The 14,258-nt window shown below is 44.8% G+C and overlaps 1 protein-coding gene across 2 annotated transcripts in view; it reads left to right on the top strand.

Moving 5' to 3' along the window:
• The first annotated feature begins 3,531 nt into the window (after positions 1-3,531).
• Positions 3,532-14,258, top strand: part of LOC131105977 (complexin-2-like) — a 74,686-nt gene continuing 63,959 nt past the window's right edge. The window contains exons 1-2 of one of the 2 annotated variants that reach the window (XM_058054576.1): positions 3,532-3,550; positions 13,159-13,225. The gene's annotated coding sequence lies outside the window, so the exon portion shown is untranslated. The remainder of the gene's footprint in view (positions 3,551-13,158; positions 13,226-14,258) is intronic. The other variant, XM_058054585.1, reaches the window with a different exon arrangement.

The raw sequence follows: 14,258 nt of genomic DNA, 5'->3' as shown, positions 1-14,258 counted from the left end.
AATTAAAATTAAAATTAAAATTAAAATTAAAATTAAAATTAAAATTAAAATTAAAATTAAAATTAAAATTAAAATTAAAATTAATTAGGAAAGCAGGAAGTGAACAAATGTAACAGTTACTGATTGTAAAAGTACCAGATGGAGGGGTAGGATTTAATAAGCTTTGCTTCTTCCTACTCCTTTTGGACATGTGGAACTGTGAACTGATTATGTGATGCATTCAATTGTAATCTGATGCATGTTCAAATGAAATAAAACCATTACCATTACCAAAAGACAGTGTACCAAAGTGCTGACACAGGGCTAGTGTTTTTGGGTCATCATGTATAGCACGCTGGGTATCCTCCTATATGTTATCAGACCACATATTTAGTCATCCGCAATGCAAAGCTTTTATTATGCAAATCTTAAATAAGGCCCTTCCGTCATCCAAATGAAATAACAGAGACGTCTGCAGGCGTCTTTTATGAGAAGCCCTTCAAGCAGCCAATGGGCTCCATTATGCCATCATTAGAATGGATGAATGAGAATGAATTTGCCTTATCTTCCCTCGCCCTCCAGCGTCATGCTAATGCACGGATATGACCATACTCAGAGAAGAGTCGGCCTGTCTGCTTCTTCCATCTAGATTGCTCTTTGAATACCATCGCTGTAACCACTCTTACACCCAAGTGCGTACATAGAACCTGATGTTCAAACACAACCATTTGTCTTAGCACTGTTGTGATGGAACAAGCAGCAATCAAAGGTTTTTTTTTATTGCAAAAGGAAAACAGCGTGCTCTCCGCGCTGTGTATGAAAACAGCACAACGATGCACGCGAGAATCGTGTTACACTCGTGCTGACAGTCGCAAACGCTGCCACTATTACTGCACGGAACGATGAGGAAATCCATTAAAAGCGAGCGTGTGGTGTGAAATGACAGAAGGCGTTATTGTGCCGCTGTTTGCATAGCGTACCAGATGAGCAGCCCTCAGCCGTCTCCACGCCGACGTGCACGCCCGCGCACCTTTGTGCTGAGGCCAGCCACTTCATTTTGCAACAAATCATTGTGGAGGATTACTACACCACAGCAATAAATCTCTGCAATAAAAAAAGGCTTCACCATGCTAGAATTTAAAGCTCACACTGAAACCTTTGCTCCCACGTGTTGGAAACAAATCAGTACTATTCATGCCTAGAATCGTCACTATCCATTCCACTTCAACACATACCATAAATTCAAATAAATACACACATTTATGCAAGAACTGTTAAAGCCACATATTTTAAAGAGGATCTATTATGCTGCTTCCACTTTTCTGACCTATAAATGTAGTTAGAATGTTGTATTCTCGTGTTAAACCATGCCATAGTTTCAGATAATGACGTTTGCACATTTTGAAGTGAACCCTGAAAGAAGTTTGGGATGGCTCAAAACGCTCAGTTTCAGAGGGCGTTGCAAAACTGTTCCTTTGTGATGTCACAGAGGAGCGGGCTTCCTTATCTGCGTGGCTGTAGGCGCCATACGCTCCCTGCTTTTCCCCAAGCTCTGTTTTTGTGGACATGAACGTGAAATATGCAACATGCTCTCTCTCGTCGGGATCACAGCTCAATGTCTGGAAGTACAGGTAGTGCCCGCAAAAAAAGTGTAATGACCACATTTCCGCTACCGATGTTGTGCCAAGATTGTCTGCAGTTCGTATACGCGGCGCAATCCCGTTTGGCTTCTGAGCTCCACGCCACCAGGGATGCCTCTGACAAAGTGTGTCTGACAATGAGCTGCCAGTAGCTCCTAAACACTTTTTCAATTAGCCCTCCAAATACTTTATTAATTTATTATCAACTCCTATACCCCACTCAATAAACACGGACCCACAGTATCCAGAAGTCCTCGGGAGCGCTTGGGAGTGTAACCAATCACAGCAGAGTGGGCGTACCTAGCCGAGTGCAGGGAGTGGACTACATTAAACAGACGGTTTGGGTTGGAAGCATAAAGTCAATTGAAATACTGCAGGAATAGGTGCAGAATCTGGAAGATCTAGAAAGCTTTCTGTATTATATTGTGTGTAGCTACTCTACAGGAGTCTATAACTCAATACAAAGCGCTAAAAATGAGCATAGTGGGTTCTCTTTAAGAAGGTCTGGTTTGTTGCACTTGTGTACGCAATGCCTCGTGGGTAATGCAGTGTGACGCGTTCAAGCACAACAGTGGTTGTCAGCTAATGATAGCAATTTGGCAAAGTGTAGCTACTAATGCTTCGCTATTATTGAATGTATAGCCTATCACAACAATAACAGGCCAAGGTCATGCACATGCATACCCCCTCCATAAAGGGTTGGGGGTGTACCACTGTGACAATATAGCGTGTGACACTACACTTAATGTCTCCTCCAGCCAATCACCTACCTGTGACCTTCTCCATGATTCCCATTCAGAGTGAGCTTCACCTTCATTAGTGGCCTCAATGTTGTGTCTGACTTCCTGCCAAGTGCGGCGTCCTCGTGTATGTTCTGGGCTGATCTTTGTCCTACAAGCCGGGACAGAAACTGTCAGCCAGATCGGGACATCAAGCTGGTCTAGAGGTGCTGCTCATTAAAATAAAGAAATTTCACCTCTCTGAGGGAGCTTCAGGTCGCTAATGAAGCTGACAGCACTGATGCCCCCAGCACATAAAGCCAAATAAGATCTATTTGAGATATATATAGTTTGATATATTCAAGCCATATTCACATCTAGTCATGGTTACGGCATACATTCATGAATAACTGCCATTTATTTCCAATCATACCCCCATTACAGGAGGCTACGCAGCCTTTCCTCATCAGTATGGATGACATCCACAGCCGCTTGTGGAAAGAAAGAACGAGACCACCCGCAGTTGAAATGTCAAGCAGAGAAGTGGTAATGTCTTCACGCGTCTCACCTTTGGAGAAATAATGAATAATACACTGCAACTTTTAATGTTTAATGTTAATATTTAAATGGTATTCTCTCAAAGCCCAGGGCGTCCAAACGTTTACTAGAATATTCACTACAAAAATGTAGATATTTAAATTTTTTTTAAACAGGTTAAAAAAAATGGCCTCAACCTTATTTTGACATTTATTCATTGATTGATTTAAATTAAGTACATTTTTTATTGTTTTTAATTGTCATATTTTTAACATTAATACACATAATTACATGTCCACAGTGCATTCATGAGCATGGGCATGAATACAAATAAAAAGTACAATTAAATATCAAAATTGCGTCATGAGTACGACAGTTTAGTTCGTTTCCCCTTTTAAGCATTAGTTCCTGTTTTATGCCCTTATTTTGGTAGCACTTCCTGTTTTTCCTGGGTTGTGTCCGTGAGTTTTGCGTTTCCTGTTTCACTCGCACCTGTTGCTAATTTGTGTTCTCCTTCTATTTAGTTCAGGTGCGTTGTTTGTTGTACCTTCCCCTGCTGCTGTAGCCATCTTTGCTGGTGTCCTGCCGCTGCATATCGGCTATCGTTATTAAAAAGGGAACTTTGTACCTGCCTACTGGTGTCCCATCTCAATGCCGAAACACCGCAAAAATCAGGTATTTCACTTGTAACTGTCACGTCCTGGCTGTTTGTCTCCATGACAACTTGCTTATGTTTATCTTCTATGCATTAGTTCCGGTTGTATGCTCTTATTTTGTTAGTATTTCCTATTCTACTTTCCCGCTCCTTTGTACCTGCGTCTCATTTCTTGGTTGATTATTTAGTTCAGCCTTTGGTGTCTTCAAGTTGTCGGTGCTTTGTGCTTCGTATGTGCTTTACAGTATGCCAGTCTGTTAATATACATATACATTTCACATAGTCAATATAGATGAGGAACCTACGTCAGTTTTTAAATATATCAGATACTGACTGTGTCAGACGTTGATATTTTATGAGCAAGTTCCCGGCTTATGTTTATCTTCTATGCATTAGTTCCGGTTGTATGCTCTTATTTTGTTATTACTTTCTAGTCTACTTTCCCGCTCTTTTGCACTCATTTGTCTCATTTCCTGTTTGATTATTTAGTTCAGCCTTTGGTGTCTGCGAGTTGTTGGTGCTTTGTGCTTCATATGTGCTTTACATGTACAGTATGCCAGTCTGTTAATATACATATACATTTCACACAGTCAATATAGATGAGCAACCTAAGTCAGTTTTTAAATATCTCATATTCTGACTGTGTCAGACGTTGATATTTCATGAGTAAGTTCCCAAAATGCCACCCAAGCTGCCTTGAAGTGTTCATCTTTGTCTACCAGTTAAAGAACATGAAGGCCGGGCATACGAACCTCCGCTGTGTTCCAGATTGATCAATTTAATTAAACTGGCTCAGGGACAAGTGGGCCTCCATGAATCACTCACGAGCCAACTCGTTATTTATCACCGAGGCGGATACTTTAGGAAAACCTTTTTATTATCTAGCATTTTAAGACAAATCCAGTAATAAATAATGTTGCCTCAAGATTATAGCATTTAAGGGGCTGATGTCATGCTGCTCACAGCCACTAGGGGTCGTCTTCATGCCGGATGAGTCCAATCCAATAATTGCCAAACATTGTGCCTCGACAAATTTTTTTTTTTTTTTTTTTTTGTCCCGTCCAGCCATTGGGGCAGATAGTATTGTTGATCTAAATGCCCTTACATGCTAGACAGATTTGCTCTGTGTCAGGAAAGGTGTTGGCTACAACTTCCTTGTACCATGAAATTTTATTTGCCGTTATTTGATGTCTTTGTTATGCCATTTGGGACGACCGGACCGGAGCAAGAAGAAGAACAGAAAAGAAGAAGAGAGAGGAGAAAGGTGGGGTCGGGGGGGGGGGGGGGCAGTAGAGGGAGAGACAAAAACAGCAGCAACAAGAATTCCCAAAACAACAACAGTGACAAACAGAACAGTTAAATGTCAATGATGGCTAAGGGTCACACTGGAGATGATATCAGTGGAATGAAACAGTCCAACTTACCAATAGCAATAGTAACAATGAGGACATGACCCATGATAGTAAACACAATTGCAACCATACAGTTACAGTAATTAAAATCTCATTGCTTGACATCATTATTACTGTAATAATAGCATACCAATACTATATAAACATCAGGGATAAGAGAGTAGATTGTATAGAGAAGCACCCATGTGCTGTGAGTGCCCATATGGAGGTGTGTTGTGTATGTGAATGCGAGTGTGTGAATGTGTAATTGTCACTGAGAATGACAAAAGGAGAGAGACTGCCTTCTACCAGCCAGCAAACCCCGCCCCGCGCAGCCAGGTCAAGCCCCCACCGCCAGAGATCCTCCGGCCTCGTGGGTGTGGGCAAAGCCAGGGCCGACTCCCCAAGACCCGCCCCCGAAGCAACTCCCCGAAGAGACCAGCAAGAGGCCATGGAGGAGCAATCCCAACCGGCAACAGGGCGCCAGCAGGCCGGAGGAGAGCCGCACCCCCGAGACCAGCGGGAGACCATACCCTACTAGGGCAGAAGGGCATCGAAGGCCACACACCCGTGGGCACAGGGGCGCCCCTGCCGGCCGGAAGGGAGCCCGTCCACGGCCGGAGGCACCGCCTCCCGCCCCCCACACACCCCCAGGAAGCAGAACCCGGCCCGCCCCAGGTAACCCCAGGCCCGACCACCGACATAGGACCGCCCCGGCCAGGACAGAAGAGGCCCGGGCACACTGCCCCATGGAGGACCGGGCGGTTGAGATGGAACACCCTACGCCAGACCCCCGCAGAGCCCCCCCCCCCCCCCCCCCCCCCCCCCGTATATCTACATGGCCATATACCCACATACACATCCACACATATACATATATATATACATATATATATATAATTATAATAAAACTAATCATTAATTATCTAAGTATTTAAAACACTAAATACATAAAATAAACTCAGACACATGCACACCCCATCCACTCAATACACACACATGCTGTGGACGTCCCCGGGTGGGGCGTCCGGGGCATCACAGGGTGGGGGACCCAGGGGTCCCAGACCCACAACCAGGCCCCGAGCCCAGGGAGGTACGGACCGCCAAGGCATAGCACCCCCAGACTCCCCTCGACCACGGCATCAGGGCTACTGCAGTGTGGCAGACAAAGGAGCGGGCGAGGGGAGGAGGCCCGCACATGAGCAAGCGGAGGGGGCGAGCAGGCGAGTGGTGAGGCGCTCCACTGCGCCGGCCGACATCCACCGGGCAGCTCACCCCCGTGAGGGAGAGCCATAGCTCCAAGTCACGGGGAGGCCACGCACCAGAGCCGAGGAGTTAAGACCAGCGCAAGGCCCCCGAAGGACCCCACCATCCACCGGGAGGGCCAGCCCCCCCCCGCCCCCAGAACCAGCAGCGCTCCGCCCACGTACCGGAGAACCATCCCCAAGACTGGGGATGGGCAAAGACAGGGACAGCGATGCGGCAGAGCATAGGACCAGTGGCAGCAGACACCCAAACGCCCGAAAGAGCACCGCCCCCCCCAGCAGGCCCCACCCCGAGGAGCATGCTCCCCATCCCCACACGCCACCCCGGCCCCCGTACCCACGAGCAGGATCAGGTCCCCTCCCAACACACAGCCCGGTCCCCGCAGCAGCCACCACAGCGCAACAACCCCAAGCCACCACCGTAGACTTCAGGCCACCAGCAGCGCGGACCCCACTGCCTGGAGGCCGGTGAACGCCCCCCCAAGGGCACGTTGGCGCCCGCGACCCAGGACAGATCCAGGGAGGTAGCGCCAACCATGACACCAGGGCAAGCCCCGGCGTCAGCTGGTTCCAGCGGGACCCCCAGGAAGGCCAGGCAGACCAGACCAAAATATCCTGCAGCCCAGGACAAAATTAAAAAAATATTTACTCCAAATAATCACCAGCGACGTATTGAGATGGGTATCACCAGTAAACAGTAGTAACCACACCGTGTGGTTAGCCGTGAAGTAGAATTCTTTATAAATCGAATCTTTTCTTAGTTAGAGCATACATCCATTTTCAATACCGCTTATCCTCAATAGGGTTGCAGTGGTATGCTGGAGCCTATCCCAGCTGTCTTTTGAGCGTGACCAGTGTAGAATACTACATATAATCACAAAGTCTTTGAATGCAACCTTACGTTTGTACATTTGTATGTAGGGCACATAGAAAAGAAAATACAATTTCGAGAATAGTCTGAAATTTATGAGGAAAAAAGTCTGAATATTACGAGAAGTCATAAATTCAGAAGAAAAAAAAAGTCTAAAATTCACAAGAATAAAGTCGTAATATTACGGGTATTACTTTTCCTGGCACCATTCTCACAATACCAGTGTGGCACCGGTATCGGATAATGAAACATGAGTGACGAATAGTGATTTAGGCCAATTAAACGCTCAGAAGGTACATTATTAGCCTGTAAATCCACTTGTTGCTATTCATATATTATGTGTTGGTGTGCTGTGATATTTTTCCTCATGCGCCATAAATGTAAATACTGCTCTAGTCTAGTCCAGATAGTCCGGTTTAGTAGCATAATAACCTCAAAGTCCAGCGGTAATATTCTGTATCTACACTTTATGGCAGCCAGTAAAGATGATGCAACCCCACAGGCCACAAGGAGATGTGGAAAAAACGTTTTGTGGTATGAATATACCTATAAATATTTATATTTCAATATATTTCTTTCAGCAGTTTCTACAATGTGTCATGAGTCGCTAAAACAAATGCCAACTCGGCGCTTTCTGACACAGGCGTCTGTGTGAAAGCCTGCTTGGAATATTAAAAAGCCACTGCAGGCAAGCATCAACATTTATAAGCCAGCATCAGACAAGAGTCAGTAGCTGATTTTCTTTTTTGTTTTGTTTATTCTTTTATGGGAGTTTTCTTTGTGATGGTTAGTTGCCCTCCGCCATCACATGTTTGTCCCGGTGAACTCGACGTCAACCTCCTACCTTCTATTGTTGGTGTACATGCAAAAAACTTAAGGCCAAGAGGGCGTGTGGGTCACATGCTGATTTTTGAGCTTTTTTGAGATTGTTTGTCATGACAGGTTTAGGCAAAATGTCAATTTTTCCGATGTGTGTGTTTTTAGACCACACGTGCACCCCACAGTTGTGACCCAGTCTTGAGACTAACTCACAATACACAAACAGTAAATAACACTTTGTGATGGAAAAAGGCTGTTAAAGACAAATGAGGCCCATTAGGAGACTCGGAAAGTATGTATAGTGTACATTAACCACTTTCAGTTATAACTGCATGATGTTATGATTCATTGTGTGTGTGTGTGTCGTCAGGCTTGAAATGGCTGCCGCAAACTGGCGTGTGGCATGAACGAGGCCTCTGGTTGGCCCACTTGGACCGTTTTGTGCACCAAAGTGCTACTTTGTAATGTGTTACTTAATGAGTCAGCCGTGTGAATGCACACATGACACCTGTAGGTGCAAAACAATTAGCATGCACACACACACACACACACACACACATAAGGGACATGAAATGATTACTGGTCTCTATAGGGTTTTTTTTTTCCTATTGATTTTTGCCTGTGTTGGCCGACTCCCCTAACTTGCATCCCTGTAATTGATCAATTTGAATTAATATTGACCCTGTGTGTGTGTGTGTTCTCCACTCAAATAATACGCTTCAGCAAGCAACACAACAGTTGATATTTTAAGTGTGTTTTACAGTTGCTGCAGCAGAAGCACACAGAAGTACAGAAGTACACAATGCGACGCTTTCAAGACGACTAATGAGGACAAAATTGAAAATGACTTTGCTGCCTTTTTAATCTCACCCGTTTTGATTGTAATCCTTGCAAGCTAGTGTCTGTAAAACCGTCCGTCCCCCTTGAGAGACTTCTGATGTGGGCTCAGCCCTCAAATTTCCCCTGAGGATGAAATGTTTGACCTTCAGGCTGGACAACCTCACGATTATTTGCTACTGTGTGTGAGTAACATGAGTAACACACATCATGCTCGTGGCCATTTAAAACAATGACTGAAAAGTCAATGGAGTTAATGCATGTCCATTTCCACAAAGCACATTAGACCAGTTGGGCAACTCCTATGTAGGGTCCAGGAAACTTGTAAGGGTGTAGAGCTGGTCCAGTGTACCGCGACTGGGACGAAAACCACATTTTGGTTCCACCAACAGTCATACCCTTCTCTCATCACCCTGGAATAGACTTTCCCAGAGAGGATCATTGGAAGAATAGAGGGACCACGACCCCATCTCCCAATGCAGAGGTACTATTCCCAACTTCCACGCAATGTTGAAGAGAGACAGTCCGTCAACATCCAGAGCCTTGCCGAATTCAGGGCAAAACCTGTACACCCCCAGAGCCTTGCCACTGGGGAGCATTATGACCACCCCAGATACCTCAGCCATGGTATATTGCCGTGTGCATGTGTGTCTGTTTTTCTCAGGTCTCCAAAAAGGCAGGAAGAGGTTCACTCTGTGCATTGGTTCAAAACCTAGACCAGTACTTCTTAACCTGGGTTCAATCTAACCCTTGGGAATTAAAAAAAAATTGTTTCATTTTTCCACTAAAGGAGGATTTGGTGAATATGAATATGAAACTGGAGGGGTTCAGTACCTCCAGCAAGGTGAAGAACCACCGATCTCGATGCTTCATGTGTGTATTCAACGGCAAACAGAATGATGCCTCTTTTCGGTCATACAGTCGATTTGTCTCTGCGGGGGGCGGGGCCGCTAGCATACACACAGCAAAAGACTAGTGCTTCAGGAGGAGCAGTGCAAGCTAACGAGAGAAGGACTCCTGCATGCGCTGAGAAGTCAGTGTTACACCCGCAAACGTAATAACTGCCCACAAACGTAATACAAATCTGCAGCTTTGAATGTAATAATCCCGCAAATGTAATACATTTCCCACAAACATAATAAAATTTGCCCACTGCAAACGTAATACTGAAATTATTACATAATTTGTTTGTGGGCGTACATGTGCGTTTTAGTTACAGTATATTATTGTATGTGTGATTTTGTGCGTATATTAGGAAGAAATAATCAAAAGAAATAATAAAATATAATAGTAATAATAATTTTATTAAAACAATTGCAATTATCAAAATTATCTTTTTTAATTGAAAATAAATTATAATTTAATAATTAAAGATTCCTTTAATGTATTCAAATGATACTCTGAATAATATTTTTTCCACAAAAAAAGAATTATCTTGTTAAAATCATCATCCTTCAAATCTACACCTTCTCCCTAATTAAAAGAATAGAACAAATAACAACCACAAAAATCATTATTTTGTCTCATATTACATTTGTGGGAAGTTATAACATTTACAGATTTTCACTTTCCCACATATGTAATAATAGTTATTACAAATGTAATAACTATTACATTTGCAGTAGGTAAATTGTATTACATTTGTGGGAAATTTATTACATTTGCGGGATTATTACATTCAAAGCTGCAGATTTGTATTACGTTTGTGGGCAGTTATTACATTTGCGGGTGTAACAGTCAGCATTTCAAGAAAGGCTGCAAATGTTTGACAGTACAAATTGCCTTTGAGAAAACACATTTATGCAAACAAGTTGTTACTTGTAGAAAAAAAAATGGTCTATTTTCTGAGAAAAAATGATCATTTTATGACCAAAAACCCCCAAATTTGCGTGGATGTGAACTGCATTGTCTCTGCAAATCACCGCTTTTTAAAATAATTTTTCAATGTAATCCAAGTCAAAGAATATTGTGCAGTCGTCTGAATGCAGTGAAGTTATCTGTCTGAATGCTCAGGAGGAAGTTCTAGTGGTTTGTGTTGTGGTTCCAGCAGTGAGATCGCTCTAATAAGTAACAGCACTATGGCGGCATCACCGCCCTGCACCAGCTTCCATACAGGAAGTGGTAATTACTATATTATCTGGCACGGAGGGAAATAACCATGGTCATTGTGTAGGAGAAGATTGTGGTTTTCGCAGGAGGAGCCGGCGTTAATTAGTGAGTCACAGTCACAATGGAGGATCATAAGGGTTTCTCGTATATTGTGCCATGTTTCAGTCAATATTATCCGCCACGGTTCTTAGTATGTTGTGGTGCAGTCGGACACGCCTGTAATAATAATAAACATGCTGTTGAAATTAAATCTGATCATTCTTATCTTTGCAGTGTGTCATCTTGTTGGATGTTGATCAGGCTTTCACGGAGCAGTGTGGTGCCTTCCAGGACCCGTTGCAGTCTTGAGACTACTCGTGTGAAAAGCTTCTTCACATGTTGCAGGTTTATTTCAGCTTCAGTGGACATTGACGCTTTTTTTTTCCTTCTTCTCCATCATGTTCCCAAGGTTCCCTGCGGCCTCCATTGGCCTCTTAGATGACTATTGATGAGAGGCAGGGATCGATACCAATTCACATTAAGTGATTTTTAGGGCGCTTTCAGGCACGGCGGCGAGGAGCAGTCATACCATCAGCATTATGTCCTACAATCAATCATATTGATAAACAGGTTGCCATGTGTGCATTGAGCATGACACGGGTTAGCGTGTGGTATACGAGCTCATGGCCTCATAGGGCGCTTTTATTTATGATATCAATGGATGCTGTATATATAAACAAAATGGAAGAATGTAGAATGCAGGCAGACACTATTTGTGTTAATATGACCATAAATTGGTTAGCGCGCAGGCCTCACAGCTAGGAGATCAGAGTTCAATTCCACCCTCGGCCATCTCTGTGCAGAGTTACCAGTGCATGCGTGGGTTTTCCCACATTCCAAAAACATGCTAGGTTAATTGGCGACTCCAAATTGTCCATAGGTATGAATGTGAGTGTGAATGGTTGTTTGTCTATGTGTCCTGTGATTGGCTGGCCACCAGTCCAGGGTGTACCCCGCCTCTCGCCTGAAGACAGCTGGGATAGGCTCCAGCACCCCCACCACACTTGTGAGGATAAGCAGTAGAAAACGAATGAATGAATGAATAAATATAATTCCTTTAAAATCTATAATAATCCATTTTGGGCCACATGGTGGATGAGTGTTAGCATGTTGGCCACACAGTCAGGAGATGGGGAAGAACTGTGTTCGAATCTCCGCTTAGGCATCTCTGTGTTTCTGAGTTTGCCTGTTGTCCCCTTGTATGAGTGGGTTTCCTCCCACATACCACATTCCCACATTCAAAAACATGCTAGGTTAATTAGCGACTCCAAATTGTCCATAGGTATGAATGTGAGTGTGAATGGTTGTTTGTCTATATGTGCCCTGTGATTGGCTGGCCACCAGTCCAGGGTGTACAACGCCTCTCGCCCGAAGACAGCTGGGATAGGCTCCAGCACCCCGCGACCCTCGTGAGGATAAGCGGTAGAAAATGAATGAATGTTATTAATGACTGCATGGTGTTTGAGTGGTTAGCGCACAGGCCACACAGCTAGGGGACCCAAGTTCGATTCCACCCTCGGCCATCTCTTTGTTTGCATGTTCTCCCCGTGCATGCGTGGGTTTTCTCCGGGTACTCCGGTTTCCTCCCACATTCCAAAAACATGCTAGGTTAATTGGCCACTCCAAATTGTCCATAGGTATGAATGTGAGTGTGAATGGTTGTTTGTCTGTATGTGCCCTGTGATTGGCTGGCCACCAGTCCAGGGTGTACCCCGCCTCTCGTCCGAAGACAGCTGGAATAGGCTCCAGCACCCCCCAGCTTCATCTACTGTAATATAATAATTGCGACAGCCACTTTCATTGCAAATGTTGACATAGTTTCTCCATCCAACATTGCCCCACATGCTGTTGTTAATTAAAGGCCTTCATTAACAGTGATGATATTGCTTCAGATGTTTGCTATTTTGTACGAAGTTGTACAAAGTGGGTGCTAACACCTGCCCTAATGCAAGCGGACTGTAACGTCCGGAAGTGGACCTGAATTGTTCAGTATGCACGTTGAACTGGATCTGCACTCAGCCGTGAACGCCCTGATAAACTGAAAGGTCTGCGCTTCCTGTATCAAACATTTGATCTCCATCATGTTGGGAGGGGGCGGGGCCACAGATGATGGGTCGTTAGTGGGACGTTTCCCTCCTCTTCCCGCCATGCGATCCAGTCTCTCCATCCTGTCACGGTGAGAACCAGCACCATCTCACCCTCTTCCTACACTCCTCCTCCTCCTCGCTCTCTCCGTGCGTGCAGGAAGCAGCAAGGACGTCCTCCTCCTCCTCCTCCTTCATCTTTTTCTCCTGCAGACGATGCGAAGGACGAGCTGCTAGGACAACTTCGACCAGGCTCTCTCTGACCGCGTGAGGCTCGCAGGTAAACCGTTGTTCGATGCCGCTTTTGTGGATGTGCGTGCGGTCAAGTGGAGCTGTCCACTCGCGGCGGTGCTGAAAGCGTCGAGACGAGGAAGTGCACGAGGCTGTTTTTTTTTCTTCTTTTTTTCTCTCCTCTTTCCAAACCGATACAACGCTCGATCGCGTGCACGACGAGTGACAACCACTGTCGTCACGCACGCGCACGGACGCCCAAAGGTGTCTGTCTGCCCCTCAACGACGTGCACGAGCCCGGCTGTGCGCTTTGAGAGGCTGCTCCGATGCAAAGTTTGATCCGCACACACCAGAAGCGTAGGCGCGCGCGGTCCGCGTGCACGACGAGGACTCCCGACGTGCACTTTCCCCCCTTTTCAAGTTAATGCGTGTTGACCTGTGCACGCGTCCACGCACGCAGAGGTCAACACGCACATTGACGAGCACATCTTTTTGGTCTGGTTGTGTGCTAGTTGTGTGCTACAGCATGTGTAACTTATGTGGGCTCATTATGCGTTGGTGTGTGCAGGTTGTGCACTAGTGTGTGTGATTCGGGGGGGGGGGGGTGTACTGATTGTGTGCAATGTGGAAAACAGGTTGTATTTAAGTTGTGTGCATGTTCATCCCAGTTGTGAGGTGGTTGTGTGGGCAGATTGTGTGTGGGTGTGTGCTGTACTGTGCTAGTGTGTGCAGGTGGTGTGTGTGTGTGTGTGTGTGAATTGTTGAGATTGTGTAGTGTGCTGTGTTGCGTTCCCGATGTGTCGCTGTGATTGTTGCTTAGAGTTGTGTCATTGTTGGTAATAATAATTATAATTATTATTAAGTATTATTACACAAGATCATGTGAGGGCACTTTGGTTATCACACGTGAATTATAATTCTAATCCATTATTATTAATATTTATTAAGATAAGATATGCCTTTATTCGTCCCTCGGTGGGGAAATTTGTATTGCACAGCAGCAAGAGTACAGAATCAGTTAAGCAGTACAAAATACACAATATAGAAAAATAAACAATATAAACAACCCAAGTATTAACAAA

Source organism: Doryrhamphus excisus, chromosome 2 (assembly GCF_030265055.1).
Source record: "Doryrhamphus excisus isolate RoL2022-K1 chromosome 2, RoL_Dexc_1.0, whole genome shotgun sequence".
NCBI classification, from domain to species: Eukaryota; Metazoa; Chordata; class Actinopteri; order Syngnathiformes; family Syngnathidae; genus Doryrhamphus; species Doryrhamphus excisus.
Note: the sequence above shows the minus strand (reverse complement) of the source record. Positions and strands in the feature narration are given on the sequence as shown.